The sequence below is a fragment of the Pan troglodytes genome, chromosome 16 (genome assembly GCF_028858775.2).
Source record: "Pan troglodytes isolate AG18354 chromosome 16, NHGRI_mPanTro3-v2.0_pri, whole genome shotgun sequence".
Taxonomy (NCBI): Eukaryota; Metazoa; Chordata; class Mammalia; order Primates; family Hominidae; genus Pan; species Pan troglodytes.
This window is the reverse complement of record NC_072414.2, coordinates 49779691-49803917: the sequence shown is the minus strand read 5'-3', so window position 1 is coordinate 49803917 and position 24227 is coordinate 49779691.

Sequence of the window (24227 nt, the reverse complement as noted above, 5' to 3'; positions counted from 1 at the left end):
TTGGTGGAATATTTACTTCTTTGAATCAACTATGTAGACAGGGTCTGACTCCTAAGACCTCCCCAGTTCTCAGTGTCATTTGGCCTGAGATTCTCCCAAGTTCCAACAGGTCTTGAAGCCTCCAGAAGCCACAGGAGTCCCATCTTCGTGCCCTGGGTGATGAAGACGGAGGTCACAGGAAACCCCAGCACCTCGCAGCCCGGCTCTCCTGTCTGACCGGCATTCCCAGAATCACTTTACAGCAGGGGCCAAAGATCAAAAATTTTATGGGCGCTTGGGGAATTATTCCTCCCCATCCCATCTGCCCTTTCATCTGCACACCCACTGCCCCAGAATAGCAAACAGCTCATTGCTGCTAAGCTGTTTCTCGAAAGACTTCACAGCAGGAAAACAGAGGCTAGAAATATTTCAAAAGCTTGGCCACAGCTGTCTGCAGGAGCCCATTTGAAAGCCTTTGTGCAGAAAATCTCCTTCTTTCTTTAAAGCGCCAGCCACTGGTTTTGCTCTGCTCAGAAGATTGCACCATCACTGTCAGCCTTCGGGTCTCCTGCCCACCTGGGTCTGTCCAAGGTGACGTTGCAGGACCCACTGCTTAATGGTAGAAATCCCATGAAGGAATAGGGGTTTCTACACCTTCCTGCCCAAGCACATTTGGTCTGAGAGGGATTGCCACTCCAGCCTTGAGAGGGCTTCACCTGTCGCAGCTCATCCTTTCAATGGTGGCAGAAGCTCAGGCTTCACTCTCACCCATGCGTGTCCTGGTGCCCCATTGCTCTGGTTCTTTCTGGGCTACTGATGGATTTGCAGTCCCTGAGGATAAACCAGAGTAGAAGCAGCCTCTCTGTAAAGGGGGAAGGGAAGGCCTTTCTGTTTGATTCCTTGATGGGTAAATTTCCCAGCTTAAAGAATACAGTCATGGGTGATGAATGAAAAATCGCCTGTTAGGTACAATGTATATTGTATGGGTGATAGGCACACTAAAAGCCTAGACTTCACCACTATATAATTCATCCGTGTAACCAAAAACCACTTATATTCCTAAAGATATTCAAACATTTTTAAAAAATGAATAAAGGCAGAGCAGTACCTTCCTTAGACCTGGGCATAAAGGGTCCCTGCCCTGGATCCACCCTGGCCCTTCTCCAGCCATTCTTCCTCCCATGAAGTGAGGAGGGTGCAAGCTGGGGGGACTTACACACTTGGAGCCCACATCTCCCTTTCTGGACTATGCTCTGGCACACAGGATCCCAGAAATCCCTGCCCAAATGCTCCTGAGCCTGCTTCCCGGCCTGCGTGGTCCTCATCCCTGGGTTTATCCTCTCCAGGCCAGACAGTACCGATATGGCAACCCTAGGTCCAAGGGGTAGCCAAAGGATGGCTGTAAGCAGCAATTTTGTGAGGTAGCATGGCCACAGCTTGGGTGTGTGAGGCCTGTCAAGGTGTGAGGCCCAGCCAGGGGAGGAAGAGGAGTGAGTTGACCAGGGCCCCCGAGTCTGGAGTCAGCCTTTCCTAGGCCACCTGGTACCAGTGCAGAGTGGAGAAATCCAAGTTATGAAGGCATCCTTGTCAGGGTAGGAGAATTAAAAAGAGTTCAAACAGTTTTCATTTTTTTGTTTTTTGTTTTTGAGACAGAGTCTCACTCTGTCGCCCAGGCTGGAGTGCAGTGGCGCGATCTCTGCTCACTGTGGCCTCCACCTCCCAGGTTCAAGTGATTCTCCTTCTCAGCCTCCAGAGTAGCTGGGATTACAGGCATGCGCCACCACACCTGTCTAATTTTTGCATTTTTACTAGAGGTGGGTTTAACCATCTTGGCCAGGCTGATCTCAAACTCCTGACCTCAGGTGATCCACCCACATCAGCCTCTCAAAGTGCTGAGATTACAGGCATGAACTTAGAACAGTTTCGTAGCTTGGTTTGTAACTTTCCAATATTCAGACACATGGTATGTGGAATTTTTTTCCTCCTCTTGTTCCCTGGTCTCACAAATGTTAGGGGTGGGCCTGAGGCAGGATTCATCCCAGAGTAAACAAGGATCAAGCTCATTTTGTGCATTCACCTATTCAATTAGAACTTAACCCCTGGCATGTACTAAGCATCGTGCGAGGGACTAGGTACCCCATGGTGAACTAGGTGATTACAGTCTGTCCAGGATGGGAGGCAGTGGCCATTGAATGAGAAAAGCCAGAGGGATGGGACAGGATAGCGGCCAGTCAATGCCAGGGACGAGACTGCAGGAGGGAGCACTGATGTTGCAGTGCGCAGTCTGCACTCTCATGATCAGATCAAATTCAACTAGTAATTCTTAGAGGCCTATAATTAGCAATTAAAGTAAATTAATTCAACAATCCCATACTGTCTATTTAGCCTGGCACTATGCTAAGCTTTGGGAGACCAAAGACAACAAGCCCTACCTTGACGGTGTCAATTCTAGACACATATGAATATGGATACAATGAACGCAGGGTCAAGAGCAGGGAAATGGCAGCAGTGCAAGCTAGCAGTTGTGAGAACACAGAGGGAGACATGGTTCTTCCCTCTAGGCTTTCAGGAGTGGCTTTATACTGGAGATCACACTGCAGCTGAGTTTTTCAGGATAAAGTCGAATTTTCAAAGAACACGGGAGCATGGAAAGACATTCTTGTTGAGGGAAGGTCTGTGCAAAGGCACTGAGAAAAGCCACTTTGTTGAGTGCTAGGGAATGACAAGTGACCCCACACAACCTCAACAATGGATATGTAAGGATGTCAGGACAAGCTACAGAGGGAGGCTGGGACCCAATTTTGGCAAGCCTTGTCTACCAGCCTCAAGAGTCTGATAGTTCTGAAGGAACAGGGAAACGTTTTCCAATAATCACTTTGTTCGGCTTTTATGGCTGCAGGAATCATGGCATTTATGGTAAAAACACCTCTCTACGGACTTCACCTATGACTCCCTAAAGCCCAAGCTCCCCTTGCCAGCTTCCAGTTACCAGAGGCGCTGGAAGAAATTGACAGCAAAGAGACCAGAAAAGGGCTATGTTAATAATTTAGCCAAAAGAATATGAGGTAGAAAAACAAGATTTTAGACTTGGCAACTCTGAGTTTTGATCTAAACTGCAAAGACAATCATTTGTTTCCAACTCCTTCCTCCTGGCCACCTTGTAATAGCGAAGGATCGTTGGTTGTAAGCAGCAGACAGCAACACTGACTGTCTCAAGCAGAACTGGCATTTATCACATGGCTACATAGCAGCTGCCAGAATTTAGGGGAAGGCTGAAGAGGCAGACTCTTGAGTGCATCTGATGATCTAGTTTGGGTTACTTTCTTGGTCCTCTCCTAGGGGAGGGCAGGTCACTCTGATAAGCAGACTCATGAAATTCTCCAATTGGGAAGCAAAGCATTCTCAAAGTAAAGAGAGGGCAGGGACTCAGGCTCTCTTGTTCACTAAGTATCCCCAGTGCCTAGAAGGGTGCTGGACATCTAGAACATGCCCAGTAAATATCTACTGCTGGCAGGAAGTCATGTAGCAAAAATGACAACTGTCCATACCACCTTCACTGGATCCCTCTTGCATACCACTGATGTATCTGCCCTCCTAGGATACTGGGAGACTGTCAGGACACTGAGCACACCCCCGAATGTTTGGGGAACTTGTAAATCCATCCTCAGCTCCTCCTCAACCCAACTGATATCCCTGTGCCAAATTTTCAACTGTCCCAGGGTAATTTCCCTGGAATTTCTTAAAGCTGATTATAATTTCCTGTTGGATGGGATGTTTGAGATTTTTGGCTTTCATTTCTTCCGGAAGTTATTTTTCAAGATCCTTTCTCTCCCCAGGTTCTGGCACCATAAGCCTTCTTGCCTTCCTGTTGTTGGCCTTGCTGGGGAGGTGGGGGAAGGGGTGGTGATTATTTAACTTTTTGGTGATTTTTGCAGTCTTTTCCCATCCAAGGCACTCTGCAAGGCATTCACAATGGGCAGTGTTCCCTTCATTATGAGGTACCTTCTCAGAGGTCAAGGCCACTGACAAAGCAAAGTTTGTCCCCAGATTTCAGGACACGTGCTCCAAAGTACATGTGAAATCTGCTGTCATCCAAGGGAGAGCCAGCTTCTTTGTCCCAGGCATTAGATTTCAGAGCGAGAGTGCGAGTTGGTGGGGGAGAGAAAGAAGAAAGAGAAAAGAGGAAAAAGGGAAGAAAGAGAAAGAGAGAAATAAAGAAAAGAGGCAATTAAGTGTTTGGCATGAAATTGCTACTTTTCTAATCAAATTGGCCCAGCTCTGTTTATGGTTCAGCGTCAATATTCATTCCTCATAAAATTGAAGGTTTATGGTACCTACAAGAAACATTGAAAAATGCATGCATCCTGTAACTCCTGAAGTATGTTGACTAGATGTTTTCCATATGGATAATAGGAATATTTTGTGGAGGTGCTAGGCCAGGCTGCGTCAATGGGCTGAAGAGCTATGGGGAACTTCCCCGTTTTCCTCTGTCAGGTTTAAGTTGTGGGAGTTTCAGTGGCAGAACCCCCTTTCCCATACGTAGGCTTAAAACTCTTAAAAAATTCTCGGGGCTCCCAGAATAAAACCGAGACTCTGGACCATGACCTTCCAAGCTACCCCCTCTGCATACCTGTCCCTCACTTTGCCTACCCACACTGGCCTCCTCCCCATCCCCAAGCTCTGCCCAGTGGGAGGACACCTGTGCTTGCTGTCCCCTGTGCCTGGTGTGTTTTGCCCCTTGCTTGTCATCTGTGGTTTCTTCTTCTCCCTTCAGGTCACAACTAAAACATCCTTTCCTCAAAGACCGATTCCTTCTCCTCTGTTACTCCCCATCAGATCACCCTATTTGCTTCCCTCGCTGGACTTTACCTGAAGATGTCATGTGCATGCATTTGTCTTTGTGTCTCCTCAGTGGGATGTGAGCACCACGACAGAGCCACCTGCCCCATCTATTTCCTGCTTCATCTCTGTGCCTGGCACTTTTTAGCGGCTCAGTGGATGTTTCCTGATCAAGACAGCTTGTTGGTTCAAGTTGGTCATCTTGTCCATCCAGAGAGAAATTCCACTCATTTGGCTCCCCTGCTCAGCTTTTTAGCACCAGTGCATGGAGCATTTTAACCCTGGGGTCCCTGTTTCTGGAGGAGGTGACAGACAGAGACTAACTCATGGTCCTGCACTCCAGCCCACCCTCACTCCTGGCAGTGTGATCCTGCCTGCCCTAGGACCCACATTTTCTTCCTCTCTCAAAAAGGAAATATTATTGCTTCTCTAGTAGCCCTCTCAGGTGACCTGCTGAGCATGGTCATCTTACAAAGCCATCCTTAAGCCTTCCAAGAAGTGTAATGGGGGAGGCTTGACTGACCTCTGTGTGTCCATGTATTAACTCAATGCCCCAGAAAAGTCACTGAAACCCCCTTAGCCTCAGTTTCTTCATCTATGAGATGGGCACAATAACATAAGCCTCCCAAGAGACCAAGCATTTGCAGATGAACTGTCCTCCCTGTGAAGAGCTATAAGATGGACGGCACTGTGATCAGGAATGGAAGCGCCAATCCTCTGTTTCATATGAGCACCTGTATCCTCCAAACCCCCTTCCCGTATGCACAGTAGAAACATAAAACTTTAGAGCAGAAGGGACTTGGGCAGTCATCTAAAGATGAGGTTTTTTTAGCTTTTTTCCATTTTTAATTGTGGTAAAATAAACATAACATACAATTTACTATGTTAGATTTTTAAGTGTACAGTTCAATGGCATTAAATACATTCACATCGGTTGTGCAACCATCACCACCATCCATCTCCAGAACTCTTCAGTTTACAAAACTGAAATTCTAGACCCATTAAATAACAACTCCCCATTCTCCTTCTCTCCATTCCCTGGCAACCACCATTCTTTCTGTCTCTATGAATTTTACTACTCTAGGTACCTCATGTAAGTGGAATCATAACAGTATTTGTCTTTTTATGACTGGCTTATTTCACTTAGCATAATATCCTTGGGTCCATTTATATTGTAATACATATCAGAATTTAACGCTGAATATTCCATTGTATGTATATATGCCACATTTTATTTATCCATTCACGTGACTAGGAACACACAAGTTGCATCTACCATTTGTTGATTGTGAATAATGCTATGAACATGGATGTAGAGCTATCTCTTTGAGGCCCTGCTTTCAATTCCTTGGGTATATGCCCAGAAATCTAATTGCTGGATCATATAGTAATCCTATTTTTAATTTTTGGAGGAAACACCGTCCTGGTTTACAAAGCGACCGGACTTTACATTCCCACCAACGCAAGAGTTCCAATTTCTCCACATCCTTGCCAATACTTGCTATTTTCTGGTTTTGATAGTAGCCATCCTAATGGGTATAAGGTGATACCTACTGTGATTTTGATTTGCATTTCCCTAATAATTAATGCTGTATTACACATCTTTTCATGTGCTTACTGGACATTTATGTCTTCTTTGGAGAAATGTATATTCAAGTCCATTGCCTATTTTTAGTTTTTTGGTATGTTTTTTCTTGTGGAATTGTAGTTCTTTATATATTCTGGATATTAACTTTTTACTAAACATATGGCTTGCAAATAGTTTTTTGTATTCCAAAGGTTGCGTTTTCATTCTATTGTGTCCTGAGATGCGCAGAAATTTTTTATTTTTATATAGTTCAATGTATCTATTTTTTCTTTTGTTATGTATGCTTTTGGAGTCACATCCAATGTCATGATTTTCTGCTATGTTTTCTTCGAAGAGTTTTATAGTTTTAGCTCTTGTGTTTAGGTCTTTGATCCATTTTGAGTTAATTTTTGAATATGGTATAAGGTGAGGGTACAACTTCACTCTTTTGCATATGATAAAGATGACTTTTGAGAGAAAACTGAGCCCAGAACAGGGAAGAAGTCTGCTCAAAGTAAAGGAGCTAAACAGAGACGCAGCAGGGGGAAAACCCAAGGTTCCTGTATCTTAGTCATAAGTATTCTCTACTCTTCTAGGAAGTAGACACTCTAGGAGCATGTGTGACCCTGGACATTACTGTTCTGTCTCATTAGAAACAACTGGGGAAACAAAATGGGATATTGGAGCTGATGGGTTTCCCTCCAGTGAGGTTGGCCAGTCCCAAGTTCAGATCACCGTGCCAGGAGAAGGAGCAGGTGATGGGCTTTTCTTAGGTAAGAGCATTCTTCAGGACACCTGTGACCACCAGGTGTGAACAGCAAACACAGAAAATCCCCAGTATCCCCAATAATCACAAAGTCTCTGCTGTGCCCATTCAACTTTTTCTGCAAAAACGCTGGCTCTGTGTTCAGTCACATGGCAATTTGGTAGAATGCAGCTTTTGTTCACTAATAGTAGCAGGGAAATGTTAGTGGCCTTCCATGTCTACATTCTTTGTGCCCAGAGGCCAGTAAACTTGAGACAATGTGTATTCTGAAGCATTATCTTGAGTTAAAAAAGGAAGGTTTGGGGCTTTGGTGAACCTATTGGGCTAAGGCAGGGACTGGCAAATCACAGCCCACCGGCTAAACTTTTTCCCCCCTTCTTTGAAACAGAGTCTCATTCTGTCACCCCAGCTGGAGTGCAGTGGTGCAATCTTGGCTCACTGCAACCTCTGCCTCCTGGGTTCAAGCGATTCTCGTGCCTCAGCCTCCCGAGCAGATGAGATTACAGGCACACACCACCACACCTAGCTAATTTTTTGTATTTTTAGTAGAGACGGGGTTTCACCATGTTGCCCAGGCTAGTCTCGAACTCCTGAGCTCAGGCAATCCACCCGCCTCGGCCTCCCAAAGTGCTAGGATTACAGACATGAGCCACTGCACCCGGCCAAATAGTTTTATTGGAACAGAGTCATGTTTGTTTATGTATTGTTTATGGCTTTTTCACTTCAGTGGCAGAGCTGAGTAATTGTGACAGATGTATGGCCCACAAAGCCTAAACGAATTACTGTCTGACCTACAAAAACTGGTTTGCCAACCCCTGGACTAGGGTAACAAGAAAAAGTTGAATGGGCACATCAGAGACTTTGCGACCATTGGGGCTGGCTGGAGTGTGATCTTTACCACAGCGGGAAATGCACTAGTGGCAACTAAAGGAATGTTCTAGCTATTCTGTGCTCTCAGACTCCTTCCCTAGTCTCATCCCAGAGGCGAACTTATTTCTAAGCTCTTGTTGTAAAGTCTCTGAGCACAGAGAAGAGGTTAAGAGCCCCGTGGAAGCCAGATCCCAGCCTGCACCACATTCATTGGCCACATTGTCAACACACATGATGAGGTTCACAGTCTAAAGGCAAAATAGCAACTTAGAAGTAAGGGTCTAACCACATGAGATGGAAGGTGAGTTGCTGCCTGACATCGTCATTATCTTCAGCTTTCTTACATGTGTAATTAATAACTCATCACTCTCAAAATTGATACTAATCAGTTTTCACTTCAATGGGGTTGTGAACAATTCCCAAACTTCTCAGCGTGATTTAATAGAAAGTGCCAGAAAGACAAAGGTCCAAATAACTCTCAGCTCTGCCACTGTGAGCTGGCCTTAGAATAGTGACCCGAATCCGCTCACTTCGATTTCCTCATGCATAAACAGGAGAACAACTCTAAAAGCTGCTGTGAGAATTCAGTATGAGAAGGGACATGAAACTTCTGGGACCTTCCACAAATGCTACTTTCCTTTCTTTAGTCTATCTGACACCACCCACCAACAGCAACTTCCCCTCCGGAGACCAAGCCTCCAAAGCCGCACATCCTGGTGTTTCCTTCTCTTCTCCCCTCACACTCATTGGCTGTAGCACAAACAGCAGGCTCCAGTAGCCTCCAAACATGAACAGACAATTGTCTAATGTGTAAGGAATTTTCACAATACAACTAGTCATTTTTTCCTTTGGGCAAAATGTCTATTCTTTGGAAGATGCCATTAGGCTTAGCCCACTGGAGATGCCCAGCTCCATGAAGTATGTCCTGAAGCTTTAGGTCATTGCCACTCCTAAGGATCCCTGGGAATGAGGCCAGTTCCAACACTAAGCAGTTCTTCTCCAGTGCTGACTCAAACTCCTAGTTTGGTCTCAGAAGTGACTGCTTTCCCAAGGCTCGCAGACGGCATCTGAGAACACCAGAATGCCACAGCTCCCAGCTTCTATTTCCTGATCCCACCTTCATCAGCCATTTCTGTAAGTCCAGATTCTGAGGCCTTCAGTGAGTTCATGAGAGTATTTACCGCAGTGTTGTTTATTATAGCAAAATACTGCTGGACATTAAGACGCTAGGTACTGGATAAATCAATCATGCCCCTACACAAATATTGATATGTGTGTTAGACCCCATTCATTGAAATGAAGATATTTGCCATACATTTAAATAAAAACAGCAGCCTTCAAAATCATGTGAATAAGTTTATTTTTATAAAATACAAATGTTTACTCACATGTGTATATGGGCATAGGAAAAAATGTAACGACGTAAAAATAGTAGTTTCCTAATGTTATAGATGGATTGCTTCTTTTATGTATTTGTGAATTTTCTTATGTAAGAGTTGTATTTCAAAATTTCCTTTATGATAGGGAAAATGTATAATGCTACTTCCCATTTGAGGGGAAAAAAAAAAAGACAAGGTGGTCTCCTTCAATATATTTATGTAAATACGGAGAAAATAGACTCTGCCCTCCAGGGGATATGCTTTGTCATACAAAGAGGGTGACAGCAAAAGAGCTAGATGATGACACTCCAAGTTTTGATTCACTGTTTTCAATATGTTCAAAAATTGTGAGTTTCTAGAATTAGACTTATGGAATATACATGCTAGAAGGTCCTGCAGAGACCAACAGTGCACAGGTTTTCTGATGGCTGGAGCAGTTGCATGGCTTGCTGGGGTCACACAGCCAGCCCAGGACTCTTCTTCTCACTCTTGACAGTCTCCTGTCCTGGTCCTTCAACCTTTATCTTTCAAGGACTCTGACTTTGGCCCAACCTCCTGCACCCCCAGCTTCTACTTGGCCTCTTTCCTGTAGCCATCCACCCTGGGGAAACAAATGTGGGTCTACTGTGGGCCAAAGGGGACCTGCTGTTACCAAAAGGAAAGGAACCCTGACTGGGGCTTAGGAGATCCATGTTCTGGTTTGTGGGCTGAGCCCTGCCTGGTGACCTAAACCTGCCTGAACCCCAGCTTGTTCGTAACAGCAATTAACCAAAGCCATTCGACCCAACAAGACCATGGAAAGGATCCAAGCAAATGATATCACTGTGCCTCAAATGAAGTCACATCCTACGACTGTTAGGTATGCTGAATGTGGTTATTCAATGGATCTGCTCAATATAGTCTAACGTACTTTTTTTTGTTAACAATGACAACAACAACAACAAAAAAAACAAGCCACTCATGCCAGATGCTGAAGACTTTAATGCTATGAGAAGAACAATCAATGAGCTGTAAGTGTAGAAATTACAAGGGATGGAAAGAAAAGCAATCATCACTACAAATTTTACAGCATCTTGAATCTGAAAACATCCTAAGAGCAATCTCTTCCTTGATGAAGGCTGTGTGTGTGTGTGTGTGTGTGTGTATACATACATATATTTACATGAACTATATGTATATGTGTGTGTATTTACATGAACTACCCTTCTCAGAGCTCCTAGAGTGGTTTTTCTGGGTCTGTTACAACCTTTATCACATTCTCTCTTGTGTTGTAGTGATATAGAGCAAAAATGTAAACAAGACCTGGTGCCTTCCCTCAAGTGAGGAAGCAGTTTGATATAGACACCTCAGGGTAAGATTAAGTTACTGTGGAAGTTCATACTGGAGGAATTAATGTAGAATTGGAGACATCAAGGAAGGCTTCCTGGAAGGCATGGTGTCTGAGTCTTAAACTACAGGTTAGACTGAGCCACACATGAAGAGAAGTTAGAGGACCCAGAATTCAGGTATTTTACTATTCAAATTGAGGCTTTCTAGTAACCAAAAGGTTGGGATACATTCTCAAAGCAGGAAACAGCATAAATTACAGCCTGCAAGACTCAGCTACCCTTGAGCGCTATATTTCATGGGCTTTTCACTACAACTGCTTTCATTTCAGATCCCTTGACTCACGCTCTGCCTCACCTTTGAGGTCTAGAGTGTAGTAGGATAACGTGGGAGCATTTTCTCTTACAGAAACAAGAACTGCAGCTCAGGTGGTGGTACACATGCTCAGTTCCTGCCACACCCCTTAAGATGAGTCATCCTATCTGGACATGAAGAAAGGCACCTGGGGCTCCACATGCCAAAAGGTATGTCTGAGGGTATGTCAGAGGCAGTCAGGCAGGTGCTGACATCTGGGGTGCCTGGCCTGCCTGGAGCTGGCACCTCAGCCCTCCTTTCTCCTTCGCACTTCTGAGCCACCGTGGGAAACTGTATCAGCCAATGCCCATCCACCATGGGGCATCTGTCCAACATCAAAGCCTCAATGCCCTTCATTGACACAACTTGAGGCATTCCGAGGTTATCAGAGATTTGCTAGCCTGTCAGAGCCAGGGAATGGGCAGGCTGTCTGGGGAGGATGTGCCATCCAGGAGGGATGTCATTTTGATGTACATGGAAAGATGAGACACAACTGCCAGGTCTTCAGGAGGGCACTCCCATCCCCACCCCACCCCATCACAAGGACCCATTTCAAAAAAAAAAAAAAAAAAAAAGCCACGGGGCAGAGGGAGCTAAGAAGTGGAATTCATATTCACAACCTGAAACTCTTGACAGTTCCAGAACCTCACCAATTCTGCCAATACTGTCTCTTCACCAATTCGTTTGACAGTCGTAACTTGGCATCTAAACTTCCAGGGTGGGCAAGCGCAACATTTTGGGTCAGGCAACCCTGTGCTGGAGTCCTGCTCAGCAACCAATCTGTGCCAGGTTCCAAATGAGAGAAATAGTACGTACCTCAGGGGACTGTCACAAAGTTAATGCAGATAAGGCATTTAAGGCCACCTAACACACCCTGTGGCACAGACCCTCTGGCACAGAGCAAGCCTGCCACATATGGTAGTTATTATTATTCTCATAAAATTATAAGTTGCTGGGGAATTCTGCTAATAAATTATTGACTACTAAGATTAGGGATTTTTTAAGTTATAGTTCTGCCTTCTGTTCTTTAAAACTACCTTTGATGTAAACAGGAATTCTAACAATTTAGAAGCTCAGGTACATAGTTAAATCAGTAACATATGCATTTTTGCACATTCATGTTTTGGTTTTATTTTCTAAGCCTTCTAAACAAACCCATCAAAAACCTCTCTTTCTAAGCTACTATTACGTCCTCCCTCAAAAATAAAACATTAAAATTTTTATTAAAAAGAGATTCATTTTCCTTTCGGGCCACAGAGTGACCCAGCTAGCATCATTGCAAGAGATCACATTTGCAGTAACTGAAATGACAGATGCTGTCAGTGAAACTGAAGAGGCCTCAGGAGTATTGTTGTGGTTTGGCTAAATGATGATCAGATGAAATATCGTTGGTTGAGTCTTACCAAGGATGTCTTCGCATTAGAGCTATTTGCAAAAAAAGTGACATGAAGTCAGCATGGGCTTGCTGTTTTTCTCGTGCATGTTTTTCATTTTGATATTATATCATGAACAGCTGTAAGGATAATGTTACTCGTCCCTTCTGGAAACATTAATCACAAGGGTTTATTTATTATTTGGTTTAAGTATTTAAAAGTTAAAACATTTCCAAGCTGTCACTGTTGAAATATTTCTAATATTGCAAAACAGCAATTATTTCAGAGAGGGTATTGTTAAGATTTCCACTTCAGAAAGAAAATAATAACCAATGTTCTATGGGTTAGGTTAATGAGACTGAAAGGTACATTGGGATTGGTGCTTTTTTTCCTTGTGAACTAAAAATTGGGGCATATAAAAATGGAGCTACAAATTTGACTATTGTATGGATAACTGACTTGGGAGTTACTGATAAGATAGAAGCTCTATAGCTTTCGCCACACTAAAAGAATATCTTATAGTCATACACGACTTTGCAAAGTATATTCTGCTTTTAATCTCAACTTCCCAGTTGTCCTATAAATTAAGCATTTATAATACTATAAATTCATTGATAAAGAAACTGACTGTTTTTATGGCTTGCACAAGATCAGCCGGTTACCATTTTTTGTTTGTTTGTTTGTTTGTTTGCTTTTTTTTTGGAGACAGTTTTGTTCTTGTTGCCCAGGCTAGAGTGCAATGGCATGGTCTCGGCTCACCGCAACCTCCGCCTCTCGGGTTTAAGCGATTCTCCTACGTCAGCCTCCCAAGTAGCTGGGACTGCAGGCATGTGCCACCGCACCTGGCTAATTTTTGTATTTTTAGTAGAGATGGGGTTTCGTCATGTTGGCCAGGCTGGTCTTGAACTCCTGACCTCAGATGATCCACCCACCTTGGCCTCCCAAAGTGCTGGGATTACAGGCATGAGCCACTATGCCTGGTCCAGCCAGTTAATTTTTTAAAAAAATAATTGATATGCCATACATTGTGCTGTGTTAGGCAGAGCTTCCAGTAAGCCAGACTGTGTGAGTTAGGAAGGAGAAGGCAGGCCCAGGCCTCTTGGCTTGGCAAACTGGGAACAGGGTGCATTTCAGCACTCTCACCCCCAATATCCAGGCAGTTCTATGCAGGGCATAGGTTGTCCAACCACATAAGAAAAGCCCAGTGCTGCAGCTCGGGAATACAGCAATAGACCAAAAAGGGCAGAGTCTTAGACCTTAGCAGTTCATAATCACCCCACCAAAAAAAAAAAAAAAAAAAAAAAAATCACAAAGAACAGAGACACACCCATCCTGGTTGTGTCCACGGCCAATGCATTCTCTCCTGTGTCTCTTTTTCTGATTATGTGTGTTTGGGCGGGGGTGGGGAGCTATTGTTTATGTGTGTTGTTTGTGGCTTATACAACTGAAATTAATTTTCTTACTGTTCTGGAGGCTGGAAGTCCAAGACCACGGTGATGGCTGGTTGTGTTCTTCTGAGGGCCTCTCTCCTTGGTTTATAGATAGCTGTCTTCTAGTGTCTTCACATCATCTTTCCTCTGTCTCTTGCCCTAATTATCTCCTTTATTTTTGAATTTTTAACTTTTGTTTTATAACTGACACAATAATTTTGTTTGTTTTGGGGTTACAGTATGAAATTTCAATACATGTGGACATCGTATAATGATTGAAATCAGGGTAGTGTATCCATCACCTCAAACCTTGATCATCTCTTTATGGTGGTAACTTTTAAGACCCTCTCTTCTAGCTATCAGTCTAGGCTTCTCTCGATTCTGTGGGCTGAGGGGGTTTCTCTGCTTCCCCCCAAGTTCTGGTGAATTTAGGGTGGTATTCTGGTTTTTGAATAGTTTCTAGTTGTACTTTTGTTGGGGGTGGGAGAGTGATGGTATTCTACCATCTTGCTGATAGCATCCCCTGATTATATTTTGAAATTTGAGTTTCTCATTTATAGTTCCATGAATGAAACCCAAGCAGACTCTGAATGTGCAGCAAAGTCTCATTACCACTGCCCAGCTCTTCCTGGTACTCCAGGCCAAGTATTGCCTTTGCTACTTGAAAATGCACCATAAAAGGCAGCTCTCAGTTTCTCAGTTCCAAAGCAACGCTCATCAAATCTTCCTTTTCTCTACAGTAAACTATAACATGTAGAAAGTGTGAAAAAACAATCTCCCCATCCCGTATGGACTTAAAAAGAACTTATTTCATACCAATCTTAAGAGAGACGTGGCAAAACAGCTACTTATAAAATTTGTTACTACAGAACAATACTTTCAGAAAATGGAATTTTTTAACGAACCATTTGACTGGACTTCCTAATTATATCTTTAAAAATGAGACCCCTGGGTGCTGAGAGGCTAGGATTTTCCCTGAGACATGATAAGAAAATGTAAGAATGCTGAAAGAATTCAAGGCATGACTTTGTAGAAACTGGGTTGGGACCATCTTAAAGGAACAATAAAGGATGTTCTGTCCCCAATGACTGTGCTTCTCCTAGTTTGGATTGCTTTGTAGTTCAAATCAGGGGTTGTCCTTGGCAGGGCTCCATTGCATGTGCTATTGCTCCCCACTCCCTGATCACAAGGATGGAGTTATTTGCTCCCCTACAGCCTGGCAAGAAAGCCATCCCTCCTTCAGTGGCACCCTGATGCTTTGATCTGAGGCAGGGTCAGAGGCACCCTCTCCTGAGACAGGGTGGCCAGCAAAGCTGGATTTCCAAACTCCAGAGACCCCATTTAGAAGGCATTTCCATGTTCCTGCTACCTGAAGCGCCTCCTCTTCATTTGCTCTGGGAGGCCTGTTCTGCCTCACGTGTGGCCTTAAAGTGAAACCAACTGATGGATGTGAACGGTTCTCAAGTCCAGTACAAATGTGTCCAAATGCGTACTCACCTGTTGGTCACTGGCTCTAATTGGTCCATGGACAGGCTAGACGGCATCAAGGTGTGAAGAAAAGAGCTTGGGCTTTAGAGCCAACCCTGACTCATCACCTCCCAGAGTCAAGGCCTTGGAAAGATACCCAGCTCTCTGGAGCCTCAGTTTCCTCCAAGGTAGAAGAGAGAAGACAGCACCATTTAAAAAAAAAAAAAAGAAAAGAAAAGAAAAGGAAAAAAAGGAACAATAACAAAGTCTGCCCTGCATGGTCCTTAGAAGGTTTAACATCATGACTGTCAGGGCCCAGCCACTTCCCAGCTCAACAATTAGTAACTATGGTTATCATCGTCTCAGCTCTTGCTCTGGGATTTTTCTGGCAATTTTCTAGTATCTAGGGCTGGTTTGTATCAAGAAACAAAGGATTTCCTGTCTGCCCCTTCGTTCTCACCACTGAGCTTCCCCCACAGAGAAGACCTCAGGAACAAGGCCCTTTCTTGGCGCTTCTTTGTCCCTCCATGGGGTCAGACAGTGCAGGTGCCACCGCAGAGGCAGGTGTCTGGAGGACAACAGACACAAGCAGAGCAAGTTTCCTCCTTGATCTGAACGATATTCCTCCCACATCCCCCCCAACCCCGCCCTTTTTTCTTGTTTTTTGTTTTTATCCTCAAAGCTGCAAACAGGTTGATTGGTTTGTCTGTTTTTCTAAAGTGAGAGTCCTTAAGGTTGCAGTGGCTGAAATGGCCTGTTAAGGAGTGTGTGGCCTGAGAGAGGCTGCCCCTCTCTGCAGCGGGGCATGGTCTACACAGGCAGCCTGAGCCCCGCTGAGGGTCCTGCACACACACCCGCACCCACACATGAGCTGAGGCTCACTTATAACTCTTTCACCTCAGTCTTTGCCACCGTCTCGCAGTCTGCTGCCCAGGTCTGAACCCTTCTGTAGGACCCCCTCTCCCTCTCTCTCCTTCACACTGGCACGCACACTCTCCTCCTTGATTCTTCCTCTCCTTTTCCTCCTCACAGCTCTCTGCCTTCTGCTTTTCCCTGGGTCTTTTCTAGGCTCTGTGTCCTCTCTGGTCGTCAGTTTTGCCCTGGCCAAGCCTTTTCCCTGCCCCCAACCCCTTGTTCTCCTACACAATCAAAATTCCAACCCCCTCAAGCTTGGGGCAGTGAGGAGGGGGATTCAGTCCTGAGATCCAAAGCTATTAGGGGGCCCCTTTGCCGTCCAAGAAAGTGCCAATGGCTCAGCTTAAAGCAGGCCTTGGTCTCCAGGCTCCCCCTTTCCCCCTCCTCCCCATCCCCCCAGCACTATCAATTAGAAGCAATGCTGAGCTAAATACCACTGTTCAGGGGACAAGCCTAACTGGAAATCATTAGCTTTTTACCTTTTTTTTTTTTTTTAATAAATCATGGTCCAAATAACCAAATAATGAATCTCTCGTTAAACAGCATAATCAATCTTCATAACCCACGGAAATACACTCTGGAAAGATTGCCTTTTACTGCTGTTGAAAACCTCAGTTTCATCAAATAAAGGAACAAATTACCATTCAGGAAATTATTCTTGGGCTAAAATATGCAATCAACACTTAGCTTCCCACCTGCACAGTCCTAGAATGCACGTGGGGTAATGACATTTGACATGGGGCTTGTTACACTCCTGACCCAGGAGAAAGGTTTTCATATTTTTAATTTGTAATGTCTGGCAAGATTCCCAAAGTAATTTTCAATTAAAGTCCCTGGTACTTGTCAAGCTCAAAGACATTGCTCAAAAGATGGAATAACTTCATTAGAGGGAGACACATTCACTTCATCAAGTATTCCAGCGGAGTGTGCAAATACTATGTTTTTCTTGTCCCAACTCTATGACTGAACAAGAAAGTCATTTTCTCTCTCTTATCCTCTAAATGGACATAAACTTAGGGGGAAGGGACTGTCTACTTCATCATCTGTCAGTGTTATCCCTGTCATTTTGAGGGGTGTCTGCTTTCTTCCCTATTTTAGCCATATTTGTTCATTCCCTTAGCTGACTCTACTTTCCCAGATGGTTTAGAGGCAAGCATTTGACCCAAATTCAGCCAATAAGAGTTCTCCAAAATGTTTCACACTGGATTTAGGAGTAAAGCTCTTTCATCTCTGTTATGTTGCTGTTAATATTGATTCAGAACTTCCCTGGAAGAAAATCCATGGAAGGAATAAAGCCCTCGTGCAGGGTAGAATCTGGAGTAGAGAGTTCTGAGCACATTTGAATCCTTGTTTTCAGCTACCCAGAAAGTCAGCTTTACACTACCCTTTTCACAGCAAGTCATGTGAACCAATACTTGTCTCTTATTTGACGTAAGTTTATGCAGATAGAATTTCTGTAATTGCTACAAGTATTCTAATACATAAGCAATGCCAAAATAAGGATGTGTCAGAGTAAAACATTTTAAATATTAAAAAGATGTTCTAGATATTTTGTTTTAATGATTCAATCAATAACAGTATGTCTTCTGTGGGCCAGACAATTGAGGTACAAAGATAAAAAAATACGGTTATAGACTCAAGGGGCTCACAGATTGGTAAGAAATACAGAAACATTAGTCCCATTGTTACAGCATATGTTCATAAGATCATATAAAATGCAATGAGTGATTAGCTGCACCTAGGGCATTCTGGAGGGCTTCATGTAGGAGACAGCATTTACTGAGTTTTAAAGGGTAAATACAATTCCAATAGCTAGAAAATGGTGTAAGATGTTCCAAGTGTACAGAGCGTGTGCTAAGTATCAGAGGCCCAGACACATGTGGCATTTCTTTGGAGCATCCAATATTTCAATGTGGATATAGCCCTGGTACCTGGAGGAGAGGAGAAAGGTGATAAGAGAAGGTAGATTGGGAGCAGATGATTCAGAGCATCAGGAAAAGTAGCTAATGCATGCTGGGCTTAATACCTTGGTGATGGGTTGATAGGCGCAGCAAACCACCATGGCACACGTTTACCTATGTAACAGACCTGCACATCCTGCACATTTACACCAGAACTTAAAAAAAAGTTAAGTCATCTCTTGGCAAGAAGCTACGACCAGGTCTGTGTTTTAGAATTTACATTTTAAGAGTAGTTAAGAAAGCGAATGGATTACAGAAAGAAATGACTAGAAACAAGATGGCCAATAAAGAGACTTTTGTTGTAATCCAATCAAGCATTGAGAAGGGCACGAAATAGGGCTGTGGACATGGGAACGAATGTGAAAGAATACATTTGAAAAAGATTTCAGAGGCAGAATCACCAGAATGTGGCCATAATAGAAAGTGCAGAGTGGCAAGTAGGGAACAGCGAGGAGAGTCTCTGAATTTCTAGCTTCAGTGGCTGAGTGGGTAGTGATGCTGGTATTTAGAAAGAGTAACACAGGAGAGAAAACAATTCTGGGTGTAGAATTAGGAGTCAAGAAATTGGGTCTGATCTAAACTCTTCCATCAACCAAGTACCCAGCCTTGGATACGTCAGTTAACACAAGTTTTCCTAACTCTCAATTGAAAAGGCTAGGAAACTTCATCCCTATGTTCCTTTCTAACTTCAACAGTCTGTGGGTCAAAGACAACATGAGCAAGACAGGTCTGACAAAGTCTAAGAGTCAAAAGCACAAAGTTAAGCAGGGCATGACTGAAAGCCCTGAAATGAGCTGCAAACTCATGGGCAAAAGGTCCCATTGATCTTGCTGCACCCAGAGGCAATACCGCAGAGTAAAGGGCAGCTGGGTTTCGGGACACTGTGCTATGTCTTCCTAGGAGCACGCTTCATAGAATTTCATCTTTGCGTTGCTTACAGCTTAAAGGTTTGTAAGGAACCACCCTCCTCTGTAGATCTGATGTATGCCTAAGACGGTGATGCAGAGAACTGGGGAAACAAGACACTACTTGGTAAACGACAGTAGGACAACTGACTACCCATGGGGTAAAACGCAGAATTAAATCCACACCTTACACCAAACACAAAACCAATTTCAGATGGACCAAGGACTTGAATGTGAAAAGCAAGACTTTTAGGATCAAATATAGGTATCTTTATAACCTTAGGACAGGGATTAACTTTAACATTTTAAATATTAATTTCAGACTTATAGAGGGGTTGCAAAAATGGTACAAAGAGTTCCTTTGTATTCTTCACCTGGCTTCCTTTTCATGTAACATCTTATGTGGTGCCATGGTATAATTATCAAAACTAAGAACATTGGTACAATACTATTATCTATAGACTTTATTAGATTAAGAATTTGAAGACCTACAAAAAATCCTCTAAACATAAAAAAGATTGATAAATTCAACCATATTAAAACTAAGAATTTCCACGCAAAGGATACCATAAAGAAAGGTAGGAAGACCACTTGAGCCCTGGAGTTTAAGACCAGCCTAGGCAACACAGCAGGACTTTGTCTCTACTAAAAGTTATTTAAAAAAAAAAATTAGCCAGGCATGGTGTCTTGTTCCTGTAGTCCTATCTACTCTGGAGGCTAAGGCACCAGAATCACATGATCCCAGGAGTTCGAGGCTGCAGTGAACTGTGATCGCACCACTGTACTCCAGCCTGAGCAACAGAATGAGATCCTGTCTCAAAAAAATTTAAGGTAAAAGAGAAAAAACAAATTGGATGTGAATATTTGTGACACATATAAGAAATGAAGGATTTGAATGAGAACGAAAGAAGGGTAAGAGCCCCTACAAATTAATAAGAAGGCCAACAACCCAAAAGAAAAACATGCAGAAGATACAAATAGACATTTCACAGAAAGAGGGATATATGTGAAGGGCCAATAAACATAAAAGATTGCTTAACCTAATAAATGTCAGGAAAGTGCAAACTAAGACCGGGAGATAACAATAGCAAGTCACTGAGAAGATGTGTATCAAAATACATAGCTGGTGAGAGAGTAAATCGACACCAGCCCTTTAGAAGGATGTGGTATCAGCAGGTAAAGTTGGCCAATCCTGTGCCAGAGCCTCGTCACTGAAAGTGAGGTTTGTGGATTCACAGCATTGCTGCCCCTTCCAGGACTCCTCCCAAACTGAACCAGAATTTGCATATTAATGAGATCCCCAGCTGATCCGTATAGACACTGAAGTTTGAGAAGCCATGGTCTAGAGAAATGCTTGCTCACATATAGCAGGAGAAGTGTAAGAGCATGTCCGCGGCCCTGTTCACAATGATTAAAAAGCAAGAATAGCACAAATGCCCATTGACAGTAAATGGGTAAATAAATTGTGTATAGTTACACAATGGAATATCATCCAGCCCTGAAAAGGAATCAGTTCCTCCTGGATGACATAAGGATGAATCATAGCAACAAAACACCACAGAAAGTAAAAAGCCACGAAGGATCACATGCAGCATGCTACCATTGTAGTATAGTGCAAGCACAAGCATAACAAAATATGTTGTTCAAGAATCCATCTGTACTTCCAAAAAGTTTTTTCTCAAATGGGAAGACAGTTATAAACAAAACACCAGACATTGCTGACTCTGGTGGCAAAGTGGAGGGATGAAGAGGTACTATGTGCACCGGCTGTGGGCAGTCATCGAGCTCTTGGGTGGCATAGGCAAGCTAACAGGTGTTTGATTATTATGCTTGTCAATGTATATATTATTATTTCTATTCTCATCATATATTACCTAATTTAAAAATCATTTTAAAAAACCTCCCAATGTTCCAGCATTCACAGCAGCCAAAATTATTGATCTGGGCATTAAGCAGTTTGAGTCTAATGCAAAGGGGAAGAGCAACAGATGAAACAAAGAGTAAACTAGTGGTAATAATAGTGAAGGCAGAGACACATTGTTAGAGACACAGAACTACTGTCAAAGGGCTGAGAGCCCAGGCGATCCACACAAGGCCAGGGGAAAAGGGCCACAAATAGAGCAAAAGCCAGTGTGATGCTGAAAATGATGGCCCTACATTTGGGAATAATTAGATACAGGGTGAAAGATTCACGTAATGACACACAGCAGGAGAGTAAGGCATGTGTAGCGAGAGCAGAGATTCTCAAACTTGGCAGACCATTGGAATCATTTGGGGGAGTTTTTAAAATTTCAGCCTCCTAGGTTCCACCCCAGAGATTCAAATTTAATTGACATGGGATGCAGCTTTTATATTGGGAGCTTTAAAAGCTCCCTCAGATGATTCTAATGTGCAGCAATTTTTTTTATTATTTTTAAGACAGCACCTTTCAAAAGCACCTATGTAGGATTACACAGTTAGCAGGTCATAATGCCTGAGGTGAGTCCCTAAAAGTGTGGGATACAACTGAAGAGATCACGTAAGAAAACACAAAAACACAGAACAGAGTATCAGTAGGTGTGCCAGCCCAGGACATGAGGACATGATGCAGTTATTAAGGTGTCCCCAGGAGTAACAACAACCTTTCCCTTTTGATCAATAGCTATTTAACAAGAGGATTTCTCAGCAGTGGCACTATTGACATTTTGGGCCAAATAATTTTTGGTTGTGGGGGACTATCCCATGCATAGTTGGATGTTTAGAAGTATCCCTGGGCCCTCACCCACTGGACACCTATTGTACCTTTCCAGCCGTGACAACCCAAAATGTCTCTAGACACTGACAGATCTGTTGCCCAAGCAGGCATGCAATTGGATAATGGTGCCATCTCCCCTTGCAGGCTGAGCTCATCTTTAGATGTGATTTTTTTCTTGCAGCCCCTCACACTTTGGAGGCCAGGATAGCAGGGGGAGGGGATAAAAACCACAGTATCTCCCTAAGCTAGTGAGCCACAATTAGTGTCCCCCTAAGCTAGTGAGAAGGGACTGGTTGATTGTGATAGGCTGGCCCAGGCCCTTCTCTGTAAGACCTAGGGGGTGGTTTGGCCAGTTTTCGGGGGCTTTCTTTTGGATGGGAGGTAGTAATGCCTCTTTGCCTCTAGTCTGGGGCCTTGGTGACTATTTCTAAAGAAACAAGGAAAGTACATCTTAATATCCTGTTACCAAGGTAGTTTTTAAAGTGTGTTCAAGATCCTTGCACCAGGCATGTTTGAGCAGGGGTGTTGCACAAGTTAGCCTGATATATTAACCTGTCTGCAATGGAGCCTGTGTGCTTCTGATTGTTGTAAAATAAACACAGGGCTCTGAACTTGGGGGTGGCTGGGCTTTGTCAGGACCCAGGCTGATCTTACCCATGTTGCCCTCAGCTCTGAAAAATTAGCAGAAGGCCTAGAATATGAAACTTTGCCTTTAGCAGAAAAACACAGTTAATTTCAATTTGAAGACCTTTCCCACATTCAATAGCAAAACTATCGTGTTGCCTGGGAACAGCAGAGAAGCTGGGTCCCTTGGCCTCTAACTTCTACTTTCACATTCATGTACAGATGAAGCAATTCCCATCGACAGGAAGGCTGTAGGCAATGGCAAATATGAAGCGAGTTCAGGAGAAGTCAGGTGCACTGGCAAGGGGAGGGAGAAGTCGGTGCAAGCCAGATCATCTGGGGTTGGGGGATATTGTTGGGGTAAAGGTATGAGCTGGGCCCCAGAGGACCAGTGGGAGTTGGAAGGGATGAGCCGAGTAAAGAAGGCATTCTGGGGAAGCCTGGGGGAGCTTTGTTTCAAAACTTCAATTGTTCCAAAAATGTCCACTGTAGGTAGTTGGGGTTTTTTTGATCCAAGATCCAATTAAGATGCACACATTGTATTAGGTTCTCACATCTCTTAACTCTCCATTAATCTAGATCAGCCTCCTTATCTGGCAGGCATTTTTAAGAGGACTTAAGTTTAACAGGTAGAAGTCTGGGCCTATTGGGTGAATAAGGTTAAGAGAAAGGAAGTGACGAGGTGGCTATTCAGTTATGTTGGAGAACCTGCTGGGATATTTGAAAGGCTCTAAATCCTAAGCCAGCATCCACCTTGCAGAAGAGTTTTAGAACATGCAGAACAAAAAGAACATAGAGATCATCTGGTCTAACGCCTTGAATTTACAAAAGACCTGCCTTTGGAACAAGATGGGAAGTCAATCATTTTACAGATGAGAAAACTGAGGTTCCTAGAGACAACACTACTTGCATATTAGCACTTCCCTAAAAGAAGACAGAGCCCTTATTAAAACCTCTTCATCTCCTTGGTCAGCTCTGCTCTCCCAACTCCCATCGAGAGCTCTCCTCAGGCACCGTGGTGGATTGAGGCACTATGCAGGGAGAAAAGATGTGTCCCTGCCATGGCTTCACAGCAGGACCAAGATGGCGGATGGTGACTCAGAAGAAACTCACTCACTCCCTTCGGGGCCAAGCCGGGTGGATAACAGCCGACGAGGCTGCTGCAGCTGCCTGAGGGCTCCCATGAGGATGGAGGGCTGCGCCAGAAAAGCTTCTGAGGCGTCCCACATACCAGGCCGCATACACATGGCCTGCAGTTTCCGTTGGCAGGCTGCACTACTCCAAATCTCAGATAATTGACTTTGGACAGAGATTTATGTGGATTTTTTTTTTCCTTGCCCAGAAAGGCAATCAGGTCCCAGGGAAAGAAGAGCTCCAGTCAGCTGCAGACCATACAATCCTTATTGGCCTCAAAGAACAGAACATTTCTCAGAAATATCACTGGGGGACTGGCCACAGCAATATTACAAAGCAGCCTCTTCCACTGCCGTTCATACCTTTTTTCTATCTGGCCTCTCTTTGCAGATGCCTGCCACTGCCCAGGATATCCGGAGTTTGTCTTCTGCCATGGCCTCTCCAAAGCAGTGTCAAAGCTACTAAATGATCTTTTGCTTTTCTCCCATCTGACTCCCATTGGCTCAATTTTCTGCCCTCTCAAAATTGTTTTAGAGAGGGGTGTTGGAAACGATTTAAAGTTTAAGTAAGTGTGGCAGGGTGATTTGTATTTTTGAAGAAAACC